The sequence below is a fragment of the Pan troglodytes genome, chromosome Y, assembly GCF_028858775.2.
Source record: "Pan troglodytes isolate AG18354 chromosome Y, NHGRI_mPanTro3-v2.0_pri, whole genome shotgun sequence".
NCBI classification, from domain to species: Eukaryota; Metazoa; Chordata; class Mammalia; order Primates; family Hominidae; genus Pan; species Pan troglodytes.
Window position 1 is genome coordinate 16,039,980 of NC_072422.2, and position 26,804 is coordinate 16,066,783.

The following is a 26,804-nucleotide window of genomic DNA, read 5'->3' on the forward strand; positions in this document are numbered from 1 at the left end:
GCAGATAAATTGGAACCCTGATACAATGCTAGTTGGAATGGAAAATGGTGCAGCTACTATGGAGAAATGTAGTGGTTCCTCAAGAAAACAATATAATTATCATACTACCAAGCAATTCCACTCATATACACCCAGAATTGAATACGTGTACTCAAACAAATATGCGTGCATAGAAATACTGCGGTGGAAACAACCCAAATAAAATAATGAGTTAACAGCTTGTGGAAGGAGTGAAGTGCTATGATGTAAATGAACCTTCAGGACATCATGGAAAAGGAAAGGAGAGAGATACAAAAAGTCGTGTAGTGTTTGAGCCCATTAACATTAAATGCCCACAACAGTAAGTTCAGAGGCAGAACACTGACTGGTGTTTGCTAGCAGCTGAGGGAAGGGAGAAAATGGAAGGAACTGCTTAACTGGTAGTTGGAGTTTTATTTTGGCGTCATGAAAATGTTTTGGAACTCGATGGAGGTAGTTGTTGCATGACATAGAATGTATTAAATGTCACTTAACTGTTTACCTTATAATAATTAATTTTGTTATGTTTATTTCATCATCAAAACAAAAATAATCAACTTTTTAAAATTTTTTCCTTTACCCATCCTTAGCTGCATAACCGTCATCTCTTAGAGACATATGGTCATTTCTCCAGGAAGAGATTGGCTCTCTGAGTGGAGGACCTCCCTAATTCCCTCTTCCATATGATACGGGACCTTTAACATTAAAATGTTGGAACATTATGTAAAGAACACCTAATCTGAAACACTATTTTCTCTTCTCTCAAACAACTTTTTAAAATTATTTCTTCTATGACTCCATTCTTTGTTTCCTAAATTACTAGACAGTCATGACACTGTGAATATTTCTTATGGCTTTGGATAATCCCATGGCTCCCACAAGGCCAGTTCTTCTAACGAAGCTGAAGGCAAACATTAATTCTTAGGTAAAAGTTCATTTGTAATGGTTAAGAACTACTTAGTTGCTATTTTCCTTTTCATATGAATTACTGATGACTACAAATGACATAGGGAAAACATGTAAAACCACCAAATCTTCACAATTTGAAAGTTTACATACATTGTCCTTTCTCAGCTGAGGAAGGTAAATTTTCCCACATAGTTCAATCTACCTCACAAACACAAATACTGCTACCTTTGAACGACTGCATGCTAAACTTTTACATGAAAGTTCTCCTTTCTCTCTAAGTGGTTGGCTCTATCTTAAATGTTGACAAATTAAAATGTACTAGTGAAAACTTTCTAATGATAGCCAAGATTTACTTTTACTGCAATAAACAACACTATTAAAGGGGTCATTACAACATCGTTGCTGTTTCAAAATAGAAAAAATTATCCTTTAATATACTCTTCACAGTGCTATTCCTTAAAGGTCAGCCTTTCACCTATGATATGTTCACTAGCTAATTTTCCAATGGAAATGTGTTGGCTTGGGTATCCTGAAGTCAATAAATACCTGACTTCACCAATACTCTACTTATGAAATGTAAAATTGAAAATGTCAGTTTTTAATTTCCTCCATATTAGGATGGAGGACTAAGTAAGAATTTTAATTTGTTCTGCTTACTTTCTTTGCTGGAAACTTCTGTTTCTTGTCTTGCTTTCTTCTGTTCAGTCTGCAATCTTACAATTGTCCTTCTCAAAAATATTACTTCTATTCAATCCTACTGCTCACATCATGTTGCTTAGTACTAAATTCTCTCCTCAAATAATTTCCAACCTTACACTAAGGATATTGTGTTAATGTTTAAACATCCTAGAACAATCTTAATTATTGATTTACAGTTCAGCTAATAACTCAATTTAAAAATTACATGGATTCTGTTATTTGGGGGAAGATCTTAAATCCCTTACAAGACCTCTTGCAGCCACGTCGCCCATTGTTTCTACCTTGAAACTTCTTTTTTTATTTCTGGGCCCAAAATATTTGCCCAGATTTGCTCGTGGCTGCTTCCTCCCCAGTGTTCCAAAGTCATCCAAAATTCCTTAAACTGTTTATTCACCTTGAAAATCTAAGAACCTCCTTTATTGGCCTTCTCAACATTTATGTGCACATAACATTCCTATTTATTTTTACACAACAAAATATGTGAGATTAAGTAATTTAGAAATAACATTGGCTGGGTGTGGTGTCTCACACCAGTAATCCCAACACTTTGGGAGGCCGAGGCAGGTGGTTCATGAGATGAAGAGATAGAGACCATCCTGGCCAACAGGGTGAAACCCTCTCTCGCTCAAAGTAGCAAAATTAGGTGGGCATGGTGGCGTGGCCTGTAGGCAGGAGAATCAGTTGAACCCAGGAGGCAGAGGTTGCAGTGAGCCAAGATCGACCCACTGCAATCCAGCCTGTTGACACAGTGAGACTCTGTCTTAAAAAACAAACAGACAAAAACTCTACACAAATTACCTGCTCTTTTGCTTGAAAACTAGGGGGAAAAAGGAAATTATCATAGATTACTATACAGAAGTCAAAATTATCTCCAGAGTTACCACAAAGCCATGAACCAAAAGCTACCCTTGGTTTCTACCACAGCTTGAAATACTAATTTATAAGAGTGAATAAAAATGTGCTTTCTGCTATGTGCCAGGAAATGTGCTAGATGTAACAGAAATAAAAGCAACTAGGAAGACTTAAATATGCACTATATACAATTTCACAATCAATAGATTCATACATGGTACAGCAAGTACAAAATACCTACAATACGCAATGAGGAAGAAAATATGAAATCTAAGTGGTTTTTGAAGCATAAATTGATATTTTTGAGACACACACGGGGAAGGATAATTCTTAAGAAGTCCAAAAAAGCATTTTGGGGATAGCGTAAAGAGGAACAGAGGCTAAAAACAGATTGAGATAATGTTATTTATCATTTTTTTAATTTGCTATATTTTTTTGCTATAGAGTCTTGCTCTGTTGCCAGCCTGAAGGGCAGTGGCATGATCTCAGCTCACTACAACCTCCGCCTCACAGGTTCAACTGATTCCCCTGCCTCGGCCTACCAAGTAGCTGCAGCTACAGGCACACACCACCACTCCCGGTGGATTTTTTGTATTTTAGTAGAGGCAGGGTTTCACCATGTTGGCCATGATGGTTTCATTCTCCTAACATCATGATATGCCTGCCTTGGCCTCCCAAAGTGCTGGGATTACAGGCTTTAATAAAAAGTGCACATAAAAACAATGGCGCCTCAGCACCATCTCCCACAACTTGCCCAAATTTCAGACATGTCCAACAGTTAAAGGTAGAATCCTCAAGAAAAATCGATGAGTTTAACAAAAATGAATTTCTTAAAAGGACTAATATCACACTGCTCCCACCAAGCCCAGCCTGATTAGGATCATGTTATAAAGCAAAAAAGTTCTAAAGGGCCCAGAATGGAATGAACTTGACACAATGTAAAGGAATTCAACAGTTAACAGAATTACATAAAAGTTTAAAGCTTTAGTAAATACACAATCCCTAGATTTAAGACTCAATAGGACAACAGACCAATGTTTGGATCAAAACAAATCCTCAAACACACTGGGGAAATGAGTAATTAGGTATTCATGTTACATACATCACTCTGGTGACAGGGAAAAAACGTCCTCAGGAGAAAAGAGCAAGGATGGGGAAAAAATGCCAGTTACTTCTTGTGTTATCCAACTTCAATGTTCTCCTATTTTTTTCTATTTTCAAGTACTTAACACTTCCTTAAATGTAAAGGTCTTATTTAAACCCACTTTCTCAAAAATATATTTTCAGAAAATGGGAGAGAATCTTTCCTTCTTGTGAGTCTGTCTAGATGTCTATCCACAGTTTGTCTGTGCTCTAGAAGTATTTCCATGAATTGGAAGTAATTGCGTTAATGGCATGTAATAAATGTTGACTTATTCCTTTCATTTACATGAGGGTCCCTTATAAGTTTAAAGCTCTTCAAAACCTTTGAAGATCTATTTACACTCATATTGAAATACAAACATAGAAAAAGGTTACCATATATTAATTTATATAAGGTTAATTCCAATACCCTTCCAACTACAGTTGAATGTATATGGCACAAAGAAGAGGATGTCTTCATATGGCATTCTACTATCTTCAAAAGTTATGTAATTCTAAAAAGACCTAGAAATACTGTTAACTGAAGAAGAGAGTTAGAATATTATTGATGAGAGACTCTACCTCTCCATTCATATCTTTGGCAGTATTCTTAGCATCTGCAGGGTTCTCAAAAGTAATAAATACAAAGCCTCTGGATTTGCTGGTTCGATCCTTTATCAAAAGAACTAAAATATATGAAAACATTTTACATTGATATAATGGACTCATCAAGGTACTAACCATCTAAAAGTTACATCAAATCAAAAATAATTGCATTTCCCATCACTAGTATTATACTTCATACTGGTCACCCCTATAGTCAGCCTATTTTGTTCCAGTTTGTTCCCTAACTCCACAACACGTTTAGTTTTCCTTATTTTCGTTTCTAAGTAGTAGGTGATCCTTACCACAGATCCTTAACCTGCTACTATGAGAATTTTCCAAATATCAAATAGATAACTTCAAAATAAGAGTTTAAAAACAATAAGGCATTTTAATGTAGGTATACAATGAACTTTGAAAAACATGTTTTTTCAAAACATATATATAACAGACATATTTTAAATATACATATTGAAATATACATATGAAAATACACACACACACACACACGCACACACGGTTTTAAGGGTTACCTTCTGATATGGGACCATGTTTCTCAAATACTGCTTTAAGCATCTTTTCATTGGTTTCCCTATTGAGGCCACCAATGAAAAGCTTGCCCGGATGATCTGCTTCTACCATTGTGCTGCAAATGGTCAAAGAAAAATCTATATTTAGATAAAAATAAATAAGCTAAAAAGATAAAATTTTATTACGTACCGTGTTGAAAACTCAAGTGAAATTCCCTTTCAGAGCCTGACATCTTTTTTAGTACTTCTTACTTTAAATACAAAAATCAATTCAAGATGGATTAAAGACTTAAACGTTAGACCTAAAACCATAAAAATCCTAGAAGAAAACCTAGGCAATACCATTCAGGACATAGGCACGGGCAAGGACTTCATGTCTAAAACACCAAAAGCAATGGCAACACAAGACAAAATTGACAAATGGGATCTAATTAAACTAAAGAGCTTCTGTACAGCAAAAGAAACTACCATCAGAGTGAACAAGCAACCTACAAAATGGGAGAAAATCTTTGCAACCTACTCATCCGACAAAGGGCTAATATCCAGAATCTACAATGAACTCAAACACATTTACAAGAAAAAAACAAACAACCCCATCCAAAAGTGGGCAAAGGACATGAACAGACAGTTCTCAAAAGAAGACATTTATGCAGCGAAAAAACACATGAGAAAATGCTCATCATCGCTGGCCATCAGAGCAATGCAAATCAAAACCACAATGAGATACCATCTCACACCATTAGAATGGCAATCATTAAAAAGTCAGGAAACAACAGGTGCTGGACAGGATGTGGAGAAATAGGAACACTTTTACACTGTTGGTGGGACTGTAAACTAGTTCAACCATTGTGGAAGTCAGTGTGGCGATTCCTCAGGGATCTAGAACTAGAAATACCATTTGACCCAGCCATCCCATTACTAGGTATATACACAAAGGACTATAAATCATGCTGCTATAAAGACACATGCACACGTATGTTTACTGCGGCACTATTCACAATAGCAAAGACTTGGAACCAACCCAAATGTCCAACAATGATAGACTGGATTAAGAAAATGTGGCACATATACACCATGGAATACTATGCAGCCAAAAAAAATGATGAGTTCATGTCCTTTGTAGGCACATGGATGAAATTGGAAATCATCATTCTCAGTAAACTATCGCAAGAACAAAAAACCAAACACCGCATATTCTCACTCACAGGTGGGAACTGAACAATGAGATCACATGGACACAGGAAGGGGAACATCACATTCTGGGGACTGTTGTGGGGTAGGGGGAGGGGAGAGGGATAGCATTGGGAGATATACCTAATGCTAGATGACCAGTTAGTGGGTGCAGTGCACCAGCGTGGCACATGTATACATATGTAACTAACCTGCACAATGTGCACATGTACCCTAAAACTTAAAGTATAATAATAAAAGAAAAAAAAGAAAAATAAATAAATAAATATGTAAAATTTCTAACATACAGAGCAAAGGGGGCACTGACTTCATGGATAAATGCTGCATTTTAATATGGACCTGACAAAATCTCATTTCTAAAACTTAGATAAGAAAAGCTATTGTAATTTTCCTAAGTTGTAATGTGAAGGAGTGCCCCATTTAAATAATTTTATTTGAAAACTATATATTTATGAGGTACAGTGTGAGGTTTTGTGTATTTTCTTTCTTGAGATGTATATCCCCTGTTGCCAAAATGCACTGCTCATTGCCGCCTCCTCCACCCAGCCTCAACTGATCTTCCCATAACTCAGCTTCCCAAGTAGCTGGTACTACCGGGGCTTTTTACCAGAGCTGGGAAATTTTTTGTGTTTTTTTTTTAAATAGACATGCGTTTCCCCATATTGCCCAAGCCAGTCTCCAAATCCTGGGTTCAAGTGATTTGCTGGCTTGGGACTATTAGAGTGATGGCATTTCAACGGTGAACCACCACGCCCAGCGGGATATGTGGATAAAAGATTAAATCAAGGTAATTAAAATGTTCTTGGGGGAGAACACTTAAAATATCTTACCATCTTTCAGTGATTTGAAATATACAATAGGTCAAAGATCCCCAAACCCTGGCCTTCAACCCATACCTATCTGTGGCCTGATTGTGATGCCGGAGGATGACCTGTAATACCTGTCTGTGGAGAATGTAACGCCTGAGGATGACCTGAGGTGGTACAGTTTTATCTGGAAACCATCCTCCCTACTCCCTCGCTGGCCCTCCCTGTCCCCGTGACAGCCTCACTGCCCCACCTGGCCTCTGTCACATTGCTCCTACCGGAAGACCCGCCCCACCACGTGCCCCTCGGAGACCTGCCGCCAGTCCCCACTCCCAAACGTGTCCACCTCGCCGCCTTCTTCCCCTGCGCAACCCTTGTCTGAGGAAAAACTGGCTTCCACTAAACCAGTCCCCGATGCGAAAATGGCAATAGATTAAAGGAGTCCATTATGTTACCCAGGCTGGTCTCCAACTCCTGACCTCAAGCCATCCTCCTACCTCCACTTCCCAAAATGCTAGGATTACAGGAGTAAGTCCGTGTGCCGGGTTAATGGAATAACTTAAGCGCATCTATTTTGTTCCCGTTTTAGGCTATCTAACTCCATTTGTCTGGATTACACCTACTTATTCGGTTTAAATTATTTATGGTGCCAGGGATACATGAAACATGTTTCAAATACTGTCATGCAACGAAGGAGACAATTACAGGCTTTACAGAGGCAAACTGAAACTGAGATTATTTACGGCCCCAGACTTCTACATAAACTAACGTAATACAATTTATGTCAAAATCTGGTAATTCCCGTCAAGCAAATCAGACATGTGACATGCGCTGACTAAAAGTATAAGTTTTTAATAGCCTTGGTTAAGTATATTGCCTGTATTTTGAATGATGACCACATTCACAGAGAAAACCCTCTTGAATAAAAAGTGCACATGGCGCCTTAGCACCATCTCCCACAACTTGCCCACATGTCGGACATATCCGACAGTTAAAGGTAGAATCCTCAAGAAAATTAATGAGTTTAACAAAAATGAGTTTCTTAATAGCACTAAGGAGTTCTCTCCCCACTGTCTCCTCCTATAATTCAACACCCTCACATGGAAAACCCATCCCCTTTTACAGATAAAATCGCAAAACTTTTCTTTCTGTTCTTATCAAGAGACCAACGTGTCCAGAGAAACAGAAAATACACGTGCTTTTCAGCAGGACAAACAGCCTCAGGGTCGCCCGGCTCTCATGTCGTATGCATCCGGCTTTGGAACACCACGGGGCCAACTGTGGGAAGGACAGCTGGAACTGGCCTGAGGGGGAAGGACGCCAGAAGCCGTGCCCGAAAATCTCGCCTACCTCCAGCGGCCAATCATTGCGAGGGCGGGGGGCGTCGACCAGTTATTGCGAGGACTGTAGGCGTCTTACCAGGCACCCTGCCCCTAGTTGGCAGGCAGCTCCATCCTCCCGCGGTAAGCCTCCTCTGAGAAGCTGCTTGTGCCTGGCGGCGGCGGATTCCGACACACGCGGACTGTAAGCCCTTTGGCATTGTGGGCATAGAAGACCTACACCCTAACTGGCATCCTGAGTGTGGCAAGACATTAACCCACAGGGAACACATGAAACATCTCACTTCATTAGGCAGGTTAGGCTGATGGTACTAAATACTGCAGATCCAGAGGGGAGAGAGAAGAACCAGGCGAGGACGCCGCAGCTGCGGTGGCTTGGAGGGGAGTGGGGCAGGGCGGGTGCCTGGGAGAAAAGTCGACGGGTAAGTTGCTGGGGTGGAATTCGTCTGCACCAGAAGCTGAAACCCCACAAGGACTCTATCAGGTCTAGGCAAACACAGACTCCGAGTTCCATGCTTCCTCCCTGAGGATGCTGTACTCACAGGGGCGTTCCAAAGGACCTCTCATCCTGTGCCCCTGGGCACGCGGGAGGCCAGCCGCCATGGTCGCCAATGCGATAACCCGTGTGCACTGCCTCACTGGCACAGATCCTCCCGCAAGCGCAGCAGTGGCCGTCGTGCCTGCCAGTGAGGCTCTGGAAGCCCAGGGCCTCGGCCTCCGACTCCAGGGCTACTGTGTACAGCTAACCCTGCTGGGTATCTGGGCCCCATGGTGAGTGTGGCGGGCTGTGGGCCCTGCGGGGCTCCCCAGGAACCCTGTATCCACGTGGGTGTGGCACATGTTTCTCAGAAGGGCAAGGCCCAGGGGCCCTTCCGGGAGCTTCCTCTAGAGTCTAGGGGTGCCAAGGACATGAGATGGGCAGTGTAGGCCTTAGTCTGTGGGAGCCTCAAGGAGGGCACCATGTTAAGGGGGAGGTGCTGCAGGAGAGGGCAGCCTGTGCGCAGAGCAGGGAGGCAACCCTGGGGGAGGAGGCATGCTAGTGGCTAGTGGGGGATGACATCATGACAGAGATAGAGGTGGTGGCCAAGGAGGAGGCCAATGTGGAGCGGCAGCAGGAGGACCCGCAGGCACAGCTTGGCCCTGGCCCCAGGACGCCCCGGCCAGCAACCAACTCGCTGGACGTCCTTCACTTGGAGCTGGGCTCCAGTCAATGTCCCAGGCTGCAGCGCATCCACGGCTTCTGGGCCAGAGCCATATCCTTGCAGCTGCCCATTCGGGATGGCTGACAGCAGTGGGTGGGCGCCGAGCTCTCAGGAGCGGGGTTGGGGGAAACAAGGTGGAAGGCACCGGGGCTCAGCCAGGATTCAGGACATGGGGGACAACGAGGGGAACCAAGGACAGATTCGTGCAGATAGAAGGGCAACTTAATTGCGGGCACCCTGAGGGCACGTTATAGGGACAGGAAGCCAAGCACAGCACTCACAAGGGAGAATAGCACCTCAAAGGACCCTTCATAAACAGCAGAAAGTTGAAGGACACATTTCACTGGGAAAATCCCTGGAGGAAGGGGAATCTGCGCGCCCAGGCCAGCCATGGAAATACCCCTGCTCCCGGTACCTGTGTCCAGCAGGCTTATCCTAGAAACACAAGGTGCTCAATACTCGGGTTCACCGTGCACGGGGCTGCTGTCCTCTGCAAGGCAGGCACCAGCTCCCCAGACACGATTTCTTCCCTCTGCCGGCGCTGCATCCAAGGATGTTTAGGCCCTGAGCATATACAACCTCCCGTGAAACCACTAGAGTCTCACGGAGAGAGCCAGGCACAGCCCTGCAGCTACTTCTACCCACAGCGGTTCCCTCGGGTGGACACGCCCACCCCTCAGTGAGACCAGGAGAAGAGGACAGCGCACACACGGACAGCAGCAGAGCCTGTCCAGCACCCAGCACATGAGGGCCTCCCGCAGCTCAGGAACCCTGAGCAAGTAGCTGCCTCACACCACAACACCCCGCCGGCAATCCCCTCCCCACTTTTTCTGTGCCTGTCCCTGGTCAGAGCAGGCTGTCTTGGCCTGCCTCCACCTGCCGCCAAGACCACCACAGCTGCGAAGGTGCCCCCCAACACCAGACAGAGGACCAGGAAGGGAGGGTGCCAGACCAAAGGCCTGCGGGGTAGCCCTGCCCCACACTCTCCGTGCTCTTGCAAAGTTGCAGGGTGTTTCTCTGTGAGAGGTGACAGCGTGCTGGCAGTCCTCACAGCCCTCGCTCGCTCTCCGTGCCTCCTCTGCCTGGGCTCCCACTTTGGCGGCACTTGAGGAGCCCTTTGGCCCACCACTGCACTGTGGGAGCCCCTTTCTGGGCTGGCCAAGGCCGTAGCCGGCTCCCTCAGCTTGCAGGGAGATATGGAGGGAGAGGCGCGAGCGGGAACCCGGGCTGCGCGCGGCGCTTGCGGGCCAGCTGGCGTTCCAGGTGGGCGTGGGCTTGGCGGGCCCTGCCCTCGGAGCAGCCTGCCGGCCCTGCCAGCCGCGTGCAATCAGGGGCTTAGCACCCGGGCCAGCGGCTGCGGAGGGTGTACTGGGTCCTCCAGCAGTACCAGCCCACCGGCGCTGTGCTCAATTTCTCGCCGGGCCTTAGCTGCCTTTCCGCGGGGCAGGGGTCCGTACCTGCAGCCCTCCATGCCTGAGCCCCCCACCCCCTCCGTGGGCTCCTGTGCGGTCCGAGCCTCCCTGAGGAGCGCCGCCCCCTACTCCACGGCGCCCAGTCTCATCGACCACCCAAGGTCTGAGGAGTGCGAGCGCATGGCGTGGGACTGGTAGGCAGCTCCACCTGCAGCCCCAGTGCGGGATCCACTGGGTGAAGCCAGCTAGGCTCCTGAGTCTGGTGGGGACATGGAGAGCCTTTATATATAGCTCAGGGATTGTAAATACACCAATCGACACTCTGTATCTAACTCAAGGTTTGTACACACACCAATCAGCACCCTGTGTCTAGCTCAGGGTTTGTGAGGGCACCAACTGACACTCTGTATCTAGCTGCTCTGGTGGGGCCTTGGAGAACCTTTATGTCTAGCTGAGGGATTGTAAATACACCAATTGGCACTCTGTATCTAGCTCAAGGTTTGTAAACACACCAATCAGCACCCTGTGTTTAGCTCAAGGTTTGTGAATGCACCAATCAACACTCTGTATCTAGCTACTCTGGTAGGGCCTTGGAGAACCTTTGTGTCCATACTCTGTATCTAACTAATCTGATGGGGACATGGAGAACCTTTGTATCTAGCTCAGGGATTGTAAACGCACCAATCAGTGCTCTGTCAAAAGAGGCCACTCGGCCCTACCAATCAGCAGGATGTGGATGGGGCCAGATAAGACAATAAAAGCAGGCTGCCCAAGCCAGCATTGGCAACCCGCTCGGGTCCCTTTCCACACTGTGGCAGCTTTGTTCTTTCATTCTTTGCAATAAATCTTGCTACTGCTCACTCTTTGGGTCCACACTTGCTTTTATGAGCTGTAACACTCACCGCGAAGGTCTGCAGCTTCACTCCTGAGCCAGCGAGACCAAGAGCCCACTGGGAGGAATGAACAACTCCAGACGCGCTGCCTTAAGAGCTGTAACACTCACCGCAAAGGTCTGCAGCTTCACTCCTGAGCCAGCGAGACCACGAAGCCACTAGAAGGAAGAAACTCCAAACACATCCGAACATCTGGAGGAACAAACTCCAGACGCGCCACCTTAAGAGCTGTAACACTTACCGTGAGGGTCCGCGGCTTCATTCTTGAAGTCAGTGAGATCAAGAAGCCACCCATTCTAGACACACCTGCACGCTCACCTAATCATCTGGTGGCTCCTTGACCAGAGGCAGATTGTGCGTCACACCCAGGTGTTGGTTGGCCGGGATCACAAACGATGATGAAGTCAGGCCTGCTAAGCTACATGATGGATTTGCAGGTCAGGCTAAGGAGCCTGGGTCTGCGGGAGGGGTCCGTTGTCTGGGTCAGGGTGAGATCCCCCTCGGACCCGGGGTGTCTCAGCGGGAGAGCTAGGAAGGGGAAATACATGCTTCACTCCAGCTAGCAGGTCACCTCAGCCCAGCTACATGAAATGGTCTTTTGAGGTCGTCTTCTTTCTCCATCTTGGCCAGGTAAGGGGAGGAACTCAGCCATCCCAGGTACCGACGGTAGGACGACGTTTTCCTTTTGTCACAACCTTTATTTCCACAATGAAGTGATCGTTCAGGAGTATTGCCTTGGACTCCTCAGTAAGGGGTGCCTCCCAGCATGGTAGGGAAGCTGATGTGTGGGAGGGTAGGTCTGTCATGAACCTTTCTGACTTCTCTCTTTCCAGGATACAGGATGTCTCATTCCACTGCAGTCCAGTGGTTGTGGGATCATGAAGGTCAAGCCTCCAGCTGCAGGCACTACACTTTCTACCTGAGCTTCTACGGTCGGTTGGCTGACCATGACTGCCCAGGTTCTGGCAGGATTCCTGAGATGGGTGCCACAGTGGGACATCATGGGAAAGAACCTTGCCTTGGCCTCTGGGGAACTGACTTTGAGCCATGACCTGACCTGTCCTGTACCCACTTCTGCAGTACCCCAGATCATCAGCCAGAGCCTGCCATACTCAGGATGCCAGTTAGGGTGTTGCTCTTCCATGCCCACAATTCCAAAGGGCTCACAGTCCACGTGTGCCAGGCTCAATCCCCTGCAGTACTTCCCCAGAGAGGGAGGCCATTAGAGAGGGAACAGAGAGGAGGCCAGTTGAGTGGTCTAGGGCTGGGGACTGAGAGGCCTTTGATTCCTGGAGTTGTGCCCCACGTGGAGAATCCAAGCCTCAGGGAGGTGACTGCAGTGAGCAATCCCACGCCATCCATGGGCTGTTGGAGAAATGGCCATCAGGGAACTGTAACATCCTCATTGCAGGATTGGGGCACCTTAAGTCACCTAAGAGGCATAAGTGTCTAAGGTCGGAGGGTGAGAAGCAAGTCTCAAGGGGTAGCTGTCTCATCAAACTTAGAGGGCTCCCTTCCCTGCCCTGAGGCTGGCTACCACTTGAGACTCAGTTTGGGCTCAGCCAGGGCCCTCTCGCCCTCCAGGCAGATGTCCCCCCGAGGCAGATGTCCTCCCAAAATGGCTCTCTGAGGCCCATCGTTTTCTGTTACAATGACCCGAGGGTCCCCTGACATGCTTTCTCCCCTCTGCCATCGTCACTCACACTGCCCTGCTCCCCAGGGACAAGAGAGGCCACTGCACAGGGAATCTGGAAGACCACACTGGGCTCACAGGGGAGGAAATGTAAAGAGATTGCACAATGGCTGGGACCTTTGGTGTTTGTCCAGGGAGGGGAACTGGCTGGGATTTAAGGCCTATCTGAGTAGTGGTTTGGACACCCAGTGTTACTTATCATGATGAAGACCTGCTTTTTCACATCCCCTAATATTAATATGGAAGTTATTTTCTTAGAATAGTGAAACAATGAGTACAAAGAAACAGTGTTTGTTCTGATTCATATGGAAATGCTGCAGACGCGTCCATTTTCCATTACAATTCTTATGTGAGAATTGAAGTGTATATTGAGTTTTAGGATACATTTTGCTTGTTCTACTCCTGGCAAATTTTGTGGTCATGTTTGCAATGTAGAGCCATAGAATCCAGAACATTTTTGAGTGACTTTCAGCTTCTTTTAGGGTACTTAATTGTACGTTTTTATTTTCTCACCCTGTGGTTCTCTTCAGTTTATTATTTGAACTTTATATGCAAGCTGATAAATTTGTTTTCTTATTTGTCTCTTGTGGAAATTTGTTTTAAATGACATTATTTTCTGTTAGATATGTGAGTTTGACTGTGAGTACTTTTTCTAGTACAAATTTTTTATTTTCATTTGTTAGTTTTGTGTGTTTCTGTGTGCGTGTGTGTGTGTGTGTGTGTGTGTGTGTGTGTTTAGAAGGAGTCTTGCTCTGTCACCCAGGCTGGAGTGAAGTGGCAGGATCTTGGCTCACCTCAACCTCCGCCTGCCAGCTTCAAGCGATTCCCCTGCCTCAGCCTCCTGTAACAGAAAACGATAGGCCTCGGAGAGCCATTTTGGGAGGACCTAGAGATGGGCCTTGGGGGGACATCCGTGTGGAGGGCGAGAGGGCCGTGGCTGAGCCCAAACCGAGCCTCAAATGGTAGCTCCTCAAGTGGAGCTGGGATTACAGGCACATACCACCATGTCCAGCTAATTTTTGTATTTTTAGTTAAGACTGGGTTTCATCATATATGCCAGGCTGATCTCCCACTCCTGACCTCAAGTGATCCACCCACCTTGTCCTGCCAAAATGCTGGGCTTACAGATGCAGGCCACCATGCCTGGCCTCACTGACGTGTTTATGTTTTTGAAGCCTCCCTCTATTTTCTTCATGGACACATAATTTAGAGTTATTGAAATAATATATTTTATTTATTTACTCAATACTTTAGTAGGATTTTAAAGGTAATGTTTTTATTCCCTAAATGCAGTATTATGAATAGGTTAAAACCTTGTGTAGTATTGCCATTCTCTCTTTCATAAATTCTTCAAGAACTCTGATACTGTTTTTCCCCCACCTGAGGAGAACATGCAGATAGTTACAATAAATTGTGTGAGTGGGTATGAGAACATAATTTGAAGGCCGGGCAGGATGGCTCACACCTGTAATCCCCACATTTTGGGAGGCCAAGACTGGTGGATTACCAGGTGTCAGAAGTTCAAGACCAACGTGGTCAACATGGTGAAACCCCATCTCTACTAAATATTCAAAAATTAGCTGGGTGTGGTGGCAGGTGCCTGTAATCCCAGCTACTCGGGAGGCTGAGGCAGGAGAATTGGTTGAAGCCAGGAGGCAGAGGTTGCAGTGAGCCAAGATCGGACAACTGCACTCCAGCCTGGGCCACAGGAGTAAAACTTTGTCTCCACTGTCCTAACACCCCCAAAAAAGCATCAAATTTACATAATTTTCTTAAAATCCAGCATAATTTTATTTTTATAGTAGTCATCACAGTCAGACATTGTTTATTTTGGAAAATTGATTACCAAAATCTGAAAAATCGAGGCCTGATGAAAATATTTAAATTAAACACATTCCAGACGCCCAAATCTGAAAAGCTAAGGTGTTTCTGATATAATAGCCCAAATTCTGCATTTCCTCTCTATTGGACAGTGTAATATTGCACATATGAAAAACAAATGTAGTGTTAAATAAAAAGTAGTGGAATTAAGAGGAGTCATTGCTTAGTGAATTAAAACAACACACAAATTGAGAAGAAAAGACAGTGATAGAAAATACCTTGTCTGTTGATTTAATTCACAATAATTTTCATTTTGTCTATTAGCATTAAATAGTACCATTAACATAATATCATTTTGTATATTGTCTTCTAACATGTAAGTGGTTTTTATTTTGTATATTTGGAAACCTGATCAAAGATTCTTTATACATTTTATTTTTTCCCAAATTTGCTACCTAATAGCTACCTAGTGCTAGTTGCCTGAATAGCTCTCACTAAGTAGTTTGTCTTTTCCTATTAATTTTAATATGAACTTGGTGTGTATTTTGTTGGCATCTTTACTAAATCTACAGGTGTTGAAGTTGTTCAGATTTCAGTCATGGATCCTCTTGGGTTTTCTCAAGGCTAAAACACCCTTTCTATGCTGACCATTAAGAAATTCCCAACTTCAGGCCAGATCTTTGTTCTGCCTTCAGACTTGGCATATCCAACTGCATGCCTTACATCTCCACATACCAAAACCAGACCTTCATTTCATGCCCAAAACATGTTTCCTCGTACAGTATTCCACTATTTCAGAAATTCGCAGCACCAAATACCCTGTATTTCAAGCTAGGAATGTAGAGGATGATCCTTGAGGCAGCCTTTTCTCAATGACTCTTCATCATTTACATCCAACTCTTCACAGGTTGTGTGTCCTCTCCGAGAATTACATAGTCTTAGTAAATAAAGAATGGCCACTAAGTAACCTTCAATCATCCACTGTTTTTTGAATTCATGTCAGTTTCTTTACAGAACAGCTGGAGCTCTGCAATGTCAATGTTGGAGTAAGTAATATTATCTGCCAGTATTACTATTTTATTTATCATGAGATAAATGTCCCTTAAAAATGCCCACACAAAGCTATACGAAGTAACACAATTAAATGATGTCTTTTTTTATGGATAAGTACAAGGCAAATAGAATCAATTGTTATAATATGATCCTTACAACTACACACACAGGTCCTAGATATTTTGGACCCCACTTCATACATCTGAAATTTGAGTCTCAAAATAATTAACTTCTCTTAAAGTCTAATTTCAGATTACAAAACTACCTCTTTCCACAATATTTTGCTATCTCCCTTTAAGAACCAGCTGGGGAATCATTAAGAATAAAAAAAAGTCATTTTCTTCAACATCTCCTAGCTGAGCCAAAATCTGAATTTTCTGTGGCGATGTTGTTATGTGCAATTTCGCCAAAACTTTTGCAACTTTATCCACAGTTATGCTTCAGTGGCCTACCTGTCATCCAATACCTGCACACCTGCTTTAACACAGGAAAATTTGGAAGTTAATACAAGTATTAAGTCTTATCATTGTAGACAATGACATATGAAGACACTTTCCAATCTTCCTTGAATATATGATATTCAAAATGTCAGTACAGTCTCCGAATTGTCAATGTAATCTTAGTAGCAGTGGAACATTTACAGAAGGTAATTTTGTGAGAGTGGTCCAATATTTTTGTTAAATACTGCTATTTTATAACCATAAATAGCATTAACTGACCCATGGTGTATAGCTAGAAACATGTTTCTAAAGAAAATATTCAGAAATAGGTTTCATGTATTTTGCTAAATTGCAAACTAACAGGTTAATTAATACTGCGAAGTGCTAGATAGTTGGAGTAGTATTTACCAAGAATGAAAAAGAATATAGGGCCATATGACTTGAGAAGGCTGGAGTTAGGAAAAGATAAAGTATTTACTCCTGATTCCTAGCTTGATGTTCTTTGTGTGTTTTTTTTTTTCTTTTTTGGTTCGTTTTTTGTTTGTTTGTTTGTTTGTTTGCTTGTTTCTTTGTCATTGCTGTTTTACGTTCTCTTATGTGTCAGATCAGAGTTTCATAAACATCCCCAAATAATTTCATGGGTCATAAAATATATATCTAGATACTTCTAGCTATTTTCCTTCAAAATCTTGGTACAATAATCTGAAATGAGACCTAGAGAACCTGTAATTCTCACAAGTATGCTAAGTGATTATTGCCAAAATGACAATTGTGAAATATTTAGAAAACCATCTAGGAGCTAGGTAATCAATTTTAATAATTGATTCTTACTGTAAGGGTAAAGGATTTTGTTGAAATGACTATTTAAATGCAACTTTTATTAAAAAGATAGAATTGAGCACTTCCGTGCTTTCTAATTAGTATCTTTAAAGTATGTTTTCCTAAAGTGGCAAAATTATGTTTTCATTTGAAGTCAGCATTATGGCCACAAATGACTTCTGAGTGAGCTTTTTGAAAATCTTCAGATCATAAATTCTAAAAATTATCTTGGGTGTTTATAAAACTCCAGAAAATGACTAAGACAATATAAATAAAAATACCAGTATCCAAAATAATCAAAATAAGTCTTACAAATATACAAGAAAACATATATACAATCTAGCCCAGTAGAAGAAAGCAGTACAGGTAAATAGTTAGATCCTTTTTAGAAAGGAATAAAGTCAAATGACCAAGGAAAAATGGCTAGATGCTTGAGCTCATTAGTAATCCAGGGACGTAAATCAAAACCACATTGGGTACCAACTTTTGTTCATTAGCTTGGCAACTATTAAAATAATAATACTGAGTGCAGTCAAGAATGTAAGGAATGGTAATTTTTTTCCATCAATCCACAGGACTCTCTAGTGACATTTATTGAAATTAGGGTGACTAAAACCTTTATTGTCCCAATAGAAAGTTTTTTGAGGATAAAAGAGTACTAACATATATAAAATCATTTATTATTTAATTTATTGTTTTATCAATTTATTATTTATTTCCTTATAGTCAAATAGTTTTTACTATATCAATAGATCTATGAAATAGTTATCTTCCAACTATTTTTGAAAATCAAATGCTTTCAAAAATTTAAAACCACAATTACATATCTTGATGCAAAACAGAAAAATAACTTCTTTACATTGTTATTTAAATATTAGAAATAGTAGGCAGAATAATAGTTCTGGAACATATTTATGTGAATTAACCTGTTTCTTAACAATAATTATCCATAGTTCTTTTCTGGAAAATGCATATCTTTTAATTTTATATTGACGTTTAAATGAAGTTACTTGCAAGCTTTTCCAAAATTGCTGCTTCTTGTCACCAATAAAAGTCATCGACAATGTTTAGTTTTTTAACTGAACATGAAAAACTATTTATCACATTGTTCAATGTTTTATTTCTGGAACAATAAGATTTCAACAGCTTTATTTTGGTTCCAATGATTGATGAAAAATTCAAACCATTTTTTCATTTAATTTTTTGTTTGAAGCGTCTAAATGGCATTAATCAATGCTTTTGGAATTTCTTCGGTAGTTAATGGAGTTAACATACTAACAACTACTCATGCATATTTCTTAACTGCAGAAAAATTAAAATTAAAAAATATACACAATTGATTTTAAAAAATAGCAATGTGATGTAAATAAAAAGCCAAGTATCGCAGAATTATATGCTTAATTTTTTTCCAAATTCACATATTAAACCTGTTGAAATGTCATCTTCAGGCATAGTTTTCTTAATATAACTAAGTGTTTCCTTCTGAAATAGCAGCTGGTTTTTCCCCTCAATCCTCTATATTCTGGATTTCAGGATATCACTTTTAGCCTTGTGGTCCCAACATGGACTACAAGGCTTTACGATTACACCATGACACTTTTCAACCCATAATTTAATTGAAAGGGAAATTGTTTTTATTAATAATTTAAGTAATTAAATCATTTAATTAGTTTAATTAATTAAATAGTTTAATTAATCATTTAATTAATTAGTTTAATTAATTAAAACTATTAATAGGGAATAGTTTTTAATTAAATATGTAGTTGCATTTTTTTTAGGTCATTGCTGCTGAAACAGATTTCTAAAAAAATAGTCATTAGCAAACAGCCCATAAATAAATAGTTGTAGGGTATATGAGAAATGACAAAACCACTGTGGCCAGACCAATTAACAACTCTCTGTGTGCTAAGCTGCTGTTTCCAGTACATAATTTACATATACCTAACCTATTATTTCCTTCATTTTCCCCAAACCTACCATATGATGATCTGGGAGTGTCATTAAGTGGACCACATACAAAACAAACAAACAAACAAAAACTATGTCAAATACTTCTCCCATCACCAGGCAAGATTGGAGGAAACTACCCATCCCTAGGCACCATGTACTCAGTGCATATTGATTTATTATTACTCACTCTGCTGCATGCTTCCTTGAAAAAGTAGCAGAATCGATGTTTTGTGTGAACTGTGTCAGGAAAATGAAGTTGATTTTCAGATTTGTCTCCCCACTAAAGTCATCACTCTGTTAACATTTTATTTTTCTCACGTACTGATAGAGGCCTCACAATAGCTATAATTATTAAACAAAATGAACATTTAACACACTTGCTGGTTCTAATCAATGTAACATAATAGTACTTCATTAAAAATGAGAAATCTAAGACAAGTGCTAAGCCAATTAGCATGGATGAAAAATATTAATAAAGTGGTAGTGCAGGGAGCTAATGAGAATATTTCATCCCCTCAAAGTTAAAATGGTACACACACTGCAGTCCAGCCATTCTTCTAATGTATTCATTAGAAACTCTCACACCTGTGTATTCGGAGGCATAGGGAAGGTTTTTCATTGTAGCATTTCAATAAACACATCGTGGAACATGAGAATTCAGTAGACTGAGAACTATGCCATCAATAATGGCAGCTTTCACCAAGAATGTTAACAAAAAATATGCGAAATAATACACACCTTATAATATTCACATAAATATTAAAAATTTACAAAGCACCAGTATTATTTACAAATAAATATTTTAATAAATTTAAAAAATACAAAGGTAATAACAAGTTCATGATAATGGTGCCTCTGGAAATGGAAGAAAGGAAACAAACCTGAGGGCATATATTCCAATTACAACCAGAGGTCATGTAAATAGAACAGGGAATGTATCAATAGCTGTTATTTTTAAGTGGGGTTAGTTGGTATTTTTTATATTATTTTGTATTTGTATATATTTTTTAAATTTTACTCAAAAACAAATTAATTTTATAATGAATAATATACCATTTACATTGGAATCATCTTGTGAACTAATTGCTTTAAAACTCCCCCGTCCCCATTGTCACTTCCAAGGAATTAAAAAAATTAAAAATTAGAATGTGGTATTTTTAAAAGAAAAATATTTTACAAGTATGAAATAAAATGTTACCAGCACATCACATTTTTTGACTGATTATCCATGTAAAATCATGTAGTAGGAGAAGAGAGAAGGACAGGCAGAATTTCACGTATTAGTACAGGAAATAATTGAATGTTTATTTCAGATACCTTCTTAAGACATACTAGTGGCCAAGAAACATAACAAAGGTGCTCAACATCACTGATCATCAGAGAAATCCAAATCAAACTCACAATAAGATACCAGTCAGAATGACTATTTTTATTAAAAAGCCAAAATAATAATCATAAGAACAATATATGCGGGCAAGGTTGCAGGGAAAAAGGAACTCATACACTGGTGGTGAGAATGTTCAGTCACAGTGGAAAGCAGTTTGGGGATTTCTAAAAGAACTAACAATAGAACTACCATTTCATCCAGCAATCCTATTACTATGTATATGCTCAATAGAAAATAAATCATTAAAGCTATCAAAAAGACACTTGAATTCTCATATTCATCACCATAGTGAAGACATGGAGTCAACCTAGGAGCTCATCCACGGTGGACGGGATGAAGAAAATGTAGTACATATGAACCCTGGAATTGTACACAGCTATAAGAAGAAAAAATCACGTCCTTTGAAGAAACATGGATGCAGCTGGAGGCCATTAACCTAAGCAAATTAATGAAGAAACGGAATATCAAATATAGAATATTCTCACATATGAATAAGAACTAAAACTTGGGTGCACACAGAAATAAAGATAAGAACATTAGACACTGGGGACTCCAAAGTGAGGACAGAGGGAGAGGGGCAGGGGCTGAAAATCTTCCTATTGGTTTCAAGGTTCCCTATCTGGGTGATGGGATCAATAGAAGACTAAACGTCAGCATCACACAATGTACCTTTGTAACAAGCCTGCACATGTACTCTCTGAATTTATAATAAAAATGGAAATAAAAGTAAAATAAATTATTAAATGAAATAATATATTACATTATAGAATGGACCTTATTTCAGTGATACATAACTGAAACATGCTAATAAAATGGGATGGCTACCTTTGTGCAAATTAACTAGACTTTAGTTGCACTAATTAAGAGAGCAATAGCTGAGACAATCAAACGATAATAGACAAGTTATAATTGATGTCAAAATTCTACCTTATTATATTACCTTCGAAATCATATTCAAAGTTTCCTTCTAGTTTGAGAAACCTCTCTCTACATATATATAGAACAAAGATTGCTTTTGCAGATTAGCATGATTTTAATAGAGCAAATTTCATCTTCAAATTTCATAAGCACCTTCCAATCCATAAGACACTGTTAGAAAAAACTGTCAATCAGGCTAGACACACATTTCAAAGAGCCTATGAGTTTGCAAATCACTTATGCCTCACTCTCGTGTTACCAAGATAATGCAAAGCACTTATATAGTGTTTCTTAGCTTGAAAGAGCCTAGGAACTTTAATTAATTAATCCTTAGACTACCCATTGAGAGAGTGATAAGAAGCCCCTTGAAGAGATCATTTAACTATATAATTCACACTTGCTTAAATGTAATTCAGCATATGTGCCATGTTGTGTTTCCCTGCTTTCTATTTCAATCTTCAGAGAAATAATATTTATGTGTGACTATATCATGCATAGGCATCTATTATGAATAAAATTATGTAGACTGCACTCTGACTGCCACTAAAAGCTAACAGATATATGTGCGTCCAACACATAAAATACATCTGGTACATTCTGCTGTATTTTCTTTTCTTATTCATTTCATATCTCATTTTCGGGTATTTCAGAGTGGACTTCTCAGATTTGAATAGGCTGAAACTTTTTAAATGAGGAATATACAATTCTCTTGTTAATTTTTATAATTAGTTTTTTGGAAAGTGTATTAAAACTAAATGTTTATAATTATGCTGAATATAAAAGAATATCATATGTGAATGCTTCACCCAAATGAAAGACTATTTAACTATTCTATTTAGAATTCTCTCTAGTAGGATTTCCTTCTCTGTAGGTAGCTGGCTACAGGAGTCTACCAAAACAAATCTATTTCTGCAGTAAATACCAACACTGGCTTACTCAGGAAAGCACTCTTTCAGGCTGCAAAACACAATACATCTTTTCCCTGAGCAGGATAAATTCTTACACAGTTTTACTGTTCAACTAAAATGTCAATTAAAGTTAATCATTTTCCTTTTTATTACAAAGAGAATCTCATTACTTTCTAATTACTTGCCCGAAATCTATTCTCTATAACTATCTAAAATTACATAGACATACACACATGCATACAAAAGAAACAGTACAACTGGACGACCAACCAATGTGTACACGTGCTCTGTTTTAGAAAAGTTTCTACTGTACTATTTACAGTAAGGTTATAGTTGTAATTCAATCAATGACCTATTTTAAATGAGTGCCTAGAACATCACTGGGGAAAGTGTGTACAATGCAAGAAACATTTCCCTATGCATACACTTTATTTGTAAATATGTTTATACTGTATAGTTAAAATGGTTAACTTTGTTGTCAAAGATTGATACTGGCTAAAGTTTTGTTTCTTAATATATTCTTCTTTAATTTTTTCCAGTATGTTTTGAAATGTCTTTCATATATTTACTCTAATTTCATCTGGGAATAGATAGCCAAAGATAAATGGAGAAAACCATTTTTTTCCTATAAATTTATCATCTCCTGAGTGTCAAACATGTCATGAAAGGAGAGATGCATCCACTGCTCCTACTTTAGGACCAGGCTTTCCACCAATAGATTATAAATGTGAAAATATCTGGCTACTTAAAGCCACTGTTCTGCAGAAAACACTATTACAGTCTGAGATTGAACCCTAAGAATTGGCCTTGGGAACTTTGAGACTCTGGTCAACTAATTTATAAGCTAATTTCTAAGGGTGTTCTCTGTTGCAAGAGTTATTGACTCTTTAGTCAAACACTCTATCATGGAAAAATCTAACCTAGTGGGCCGTTTCGTCGTGAGATGGTAATAAATAATAATAAAAATATTCCTGGAATGCAGATAGCCAGAACTATAGGTCTTCAAGGAACAGTCCTCTCAGTAACAATGTGAAAGTTTGTCTGAATTTCCATTTCCACATTATGATAATTATGCCACATTATGTAGCAATTCTGTAAATTATTTCTGGTTTTGAAAAACTTTACTCTTGAATGTGGATTTATGTTTAAAAGATAATATTGTTTCATAGGACCATTTGCATGTATAAATTATGCATCATTTTATGGGAGCTCATACATGGACATCTCATACAGAGCAAATGATGAGACAGATGTGTGAGATGCATTAGGGTGGTTGAAGAAGAAGCACTGTTTCCACTCTCTGGGTCTCTAATTTCCAATAAGACAAACTACAAAATAATTACAAATAAGAGTTTAAAGAAGAATGACTCAATTTCTTGCGTCTGATTGCTGTTTTGTATCCTATAAAAACTTTATGCTCTATCTAAGACTTGAAATGTTTTAAACATTAGATGTTGGTCTTCAGGACACCAAGTGGAAGCCAGGGGACACATGCAGTTGCTGCCTGGGGGATCTTGTCTAACGGAAGAAGTCAGTAACAGGCAGCTGAATGGGCAGTGGGCCAGTGCCAGGTGTTTAGCTGAGACTTGTATAAGTTTTTCAGAAATTCCCAGAAGTATTTGAAAGAAATGAAACTGGTTTACCAATGCTCTTTAAAAAAATCAGCTAAAGAACATCCTATAGTGTACTGAAGAGAAAAATGAGCAAGGCACATAATTTGAGATAGCAAAAATACTAGGTGACTGCAGGAGCATAGAAAATCTCAGGCAGCTGTTTCACATGACTAGCAAAATACACTATTAAAATAGTTGCATAAACTAGGAGTTGGTAACACTGGGGAAAACCAAGATGTGGGCAAAGCTGGCTGGGAACAACTGGACTCAACATGGTGATGAATTTCAGCTAGGTTTCACCTTGGAGAAAATAGCAAAAAAGTCACTGCTACTACCATGCAGCAGAGCAACTGATCAAAGGCAGCAACTGCCTAACTATGGCTGGTTCACATGTGAAAAATAGACATCCCTTACTTACTTTTTATGTTATCTGAAGTAAAAACATTCCTTACTGATACAACGTTTCATTTTCTTCCTTATTCTCCACGATTTTTTTTCTTCTCACATTACTTATAGCTTGTAACTTATTTTGTCAAATATATGCAATGAGATAACACTGCAGTCTTACAGAAAGCACACTGCATGGGAAACAGACTCATATTGAAACGGGAAGAAGTCCCTAATCCCCTCTCCCGCGGGGCGTGCAATGAGGACAGGTTGTGGGGATTTGATCCCAGGCAGTGTCTAGGGGTGAATGTTTACAGCTCCTGAATCCCCAGAGGGCATGTGTTACATGGTCCATTCGTCGGTGGCTTGTGTTAGTCAGCTCCATCAGACATCCTGACTTACTGCAAAGACAGAAGGCTATCTGAATCCCGGGGTTTATGGCCTTGGTGTACCTGAAGAATTGGCTCACACGTGGGCTTGGAGAATAAGTGCAAGGTTTCATTAAGTAGAGGTTGTCAGCAGATAGATGGGGACCCAGAAGGGAGATGGAGCGGGAACGTAGTTTTCCCTTGGAATGGGACAGGTCAGCGCTCTCCTCCCACAGCTCCGCGAAACTCGGTGTTCTTCTGCGGTGGATGGCCTGCAGCCTCAGTCTCTGTGCTCTCCTTCCTCCGGTGTCTTCTCGAGGTCCAGTTGCTGTGACTTTTTCTGCTAATGGTCCCTCTAGACGTCCAGCTGCTAGGATCACTGCCTGCTAGGATCTGGGGGTTTCTTATATCACAGGATGGAGGTGTGGCAGGATGGAGGTGTGGCAGGCCAGGGTGGTCTTGGGAAATGCAACATGTGGGCAAGAAAACAGAAGTGCCGTCCTCACCTAGGTCAGTGAGCACAGGCCTGAGGGTGGAGCCCAAGCCAAGGAACACGCCCTGCTCTACCCAGCACTTCCCTGTCCCCCTTCCACATCAATATATTTTATTTAAATATCCAAAAATAGCACCCAAATCCTTTAGAGAAGACAACTGCAGAAAATGGCATTAGAAGAGCCAGTCTGGGATTATGGTCACTACATGGAAAACGGAAACACACGCAGTGTTTCCTGCAGGCCGTGGAATCACTGCTGAAACGTATCCCCTGCTGAGAAGGACAGGGAAACAAACTGGCTTCTCTCATGTTCTTGTTCTCTAATCTCTGCAGTGTCACCCCTTGACTGAACTGAAACAGGAAGTAATTTTTATGGGAGCCTAGGAACCATGCCTCACAGGGGCCAGGCCTCTCTATTACAGAACAGTGCCAGGAGAGGTGATTGACCTCTGTGGTATCTGTGGGCATATAAACCCAGGAGCACACACAAAGGAAGCTCAGAGAAAAATATACTATCAAAGGGTCAAGAGAGGAGCAGTCTGAGGAATGATTCATGCATGATATTTGTGAAAAGACCAAAAAGTAAAACGGAGCTTATGAGGTAGTAGACTAAGAAGAACATAGAGAAAAACAGGCAAAATCGTAAAGTCAAGGGTATTTACCTTTCCTTTTAGGATTTTTAAAATCCCTTCCAGAACGCTTTTCCCAATATCGTTTATTCATTGATTCATTCAAGAAATATTTATGGTCTAAGAATTGGGCAGATGGCATCATATGCACTGTTAGTACTTCTATCATTGACAGAAAGAATGTTTCTTTTCTCCCACAATGTTTTTCTCCTAAACATTCTTCTTGCAAATTCGTATTCTTACAGATCCTGTTCTTTGTTCCTGCCCTAAGAAGGTTCCCCACACCTGTCTTAACCCAGTTAAGAACTTCTTTCCTCTCCAACTAAGTTATTAAGTTTTACACGTTGTAACACTTGCACAGTACATTGCAATTATTGTTCTTCTCTTCATTCTCCAATTAAGCTATGAATGTTTTGAAGGAAAAGGCTATAAAGACAATGACTTGACATTTGTCAGTAATTATTTCACAAACGATTATTAGATATTTGTACATAATATTCTAACATATTTATCTTGATTTTTGGAAAACAATATAAGCCATTTTCTCTGCCCATTCCCCATAAACTGCTCAATTTTAAACAATGTCTATGCTCTTGGAGCAATTATACAAACTTTCAAAACACACCTGAAAGTGTTTTTGTTTTGCTTTGTTTTATTGTATTATTTTTTAGAGACAAATTCTTGCCTGGTGAAGTGCAGTGTGCCTTGACTGCTCACTGCAACCTTGAACTTCTGAGTAACTAGAAAA

The 26,804-nt window shown here is 40.7% G+C and overlaps 2 pseudogenes; one reads left to right on the forward strand and one right to left on the reverse strand.

The window, feature by feature from the left end:
* LOC112208094 (RNA-binding motif protein, Y chromosome, family 1 member F/J-like) overlaps positions 1 to 26,804 on the forward strand; it is a 371,477-nt pseudogene that overhangs the window by 268,160 nt on the left and 76,513 nt on the right.
* The window catches only part of LOC104005531 (RNA-binding motif protein, Y chromosome, family 1 member F/J-like), a 61,115-nt pseudogene that overhangs the window by 1,808 nt on the left and 32,503 nt on the right, over positions 1 to 26,804 (reverse strand).